Raw genomic sequence first — 1,767 nt, forward strand, 5'->3', positions numbered from 1 at the left:
AAAAAAAATGTCTTTGGAACTTTGGTTTTGGGGATTCTTCTCTGCTGCTTTATGTTTTTTTGTCCACTAGATAGAGGCAGGAGACCCAAATTACCTGGAGGATTGGCCTTACTCCTGGACCTTTACACCCCTGTAACATCTTTACTCCCATCAGTTTTTGGTATGAGAGGATCAGTCTACCAGCACTTCAAGCCAGTCTGAGCTTTTCTATGAGGTGACGTAGCAAATCTTGAAGTTTTGCAGGTTGTCCTGCGAAATTCCTCTGTTGTTCCCTTTGCCATTCCCTTCGTGTAACCTCAGCACCTCAGCTTCTTATCGAGTAAGCTACCCAGTTTTATCATCAGATTTCCAGTACGACGTACATATGTTGTCTTTCCTTTCATCTCTCCCTAGTGTCCTGGCAAGCCTGGTTTGCAGACCAGTATTGAAGAACCCCTCTTTCATTTGTTTTCCCATTTTAACTTGTTCAATAATTCACCTTTTTCTCATTTCAACATTACCCTTCTTTCTTTTTGTCAGTGTGATGGCAAGCCACATACGTTAAAATCCACATCTTATTATAAGTTTGCTTTAAGTGTAGTTTCTTTTTTCTTTAATTATTATTCTTTATATTTTCTTCCACCTTACAATTTTTATATGTAGTGCACAAATATTAACAATGCAAGGTTGAAATTGAATTATGTGTTATTGTTTTCTTTCTTTCAGGTACCTTGGTGTTTGGCTCCCCTCTCTGGTCGACAAAATGCGTGGAAAAGGGCTGAGGATCCTGAAGTACTGCTGATGGCCTCATTTTACTGAACCACCTTTGTCATGGCGGAGGGGGGCTTTTTGGGTTTATTTCATTGTATGTGCTAGTTGTCAGGTGGCAGCCATTTTTATTTGCCCTATTCTCTCCACATGGTTTAGCTAAACCAGTATTGAAATCTCCTTTTCTCTTTTTGGGTTTATTTCATTGTATGTGCTAGTTGTCAGGTGGCAGCCATTTTTATTTCCCCTATTCTCTCCACATGGTTTAGCTAAACCAGTATTGAAATCTCCTTATCTCTCATTTCAGTTAGGTCAGTTTTTTCTCAGTTATATCTTGAGTATAGTAATTTCTGTTGACCTTTTTTATTGGCATGCCTGTTTAATTATTATGTTAACCTTTCTTCATGTTTTTTTATTATTTTGTAAATAAAACCCCCCACCTTTTTTGAATTCAAAACCTGTGTTCTGCACTTTTTTACTCTCTGGTCTCCAACAGTTAGTAAGAGATCTATCCTCCAAGTTTGAAATATTTCTAAACATTAGTTTCTGACATAACTGTAAATGTAAGAATCCTTACATCAGTGTTGTAACATTTTCTTTTTATTGTGGTTAATTTTAGAGCAGTTCAAAAATCTCAGTTGTGCAAAGAAATATTTGAGAAAGAATCTGTGTTAAAATCATAGAAAAGGCATCTGTTTCAATGTAGCATTCCAAAACTGTTTATCCAATTAAACCTTTCTCCTGGAAATTATTAGTAAATATATTATTTGATGTGGGATTTATGGTTTTAGCACTCTCAAAGACACTGAAATCCAATAGTGCTGATGCAGAGCATAAAATAGAAAATGGCCACAGGTTATCTGCATTTTTGCATAGCTGTCAATCTTTTTAATATTCATCTTCAGAAGAATTTTAGAAACATGTAATAAGTTTGAATTATGTCACAGAAAACCTGCATCCATGGAACAATAAAATTACTAGCATTAAAACAACTCCATCTGCAATGAGGTAACAGAATGA

This window comes from Poecilia latipinna, unplaced genomic scaffold (assembly GCF_001443285.1).
Source record: "Poecilia latipinna isolate Pla-1442-1.1 unplaced genomic scaffold, P_latipinna-1.0 Scaffold5315, whole genome shotgun sequence".
Classification (NCBI taxonomy): domain Eukaryota; kingdom Metazoa; phylum Chordata; class Actinopteri; order Cyprinodontiformes; family Poeciliidae; genus Poecilia; species Poecilia latipinna.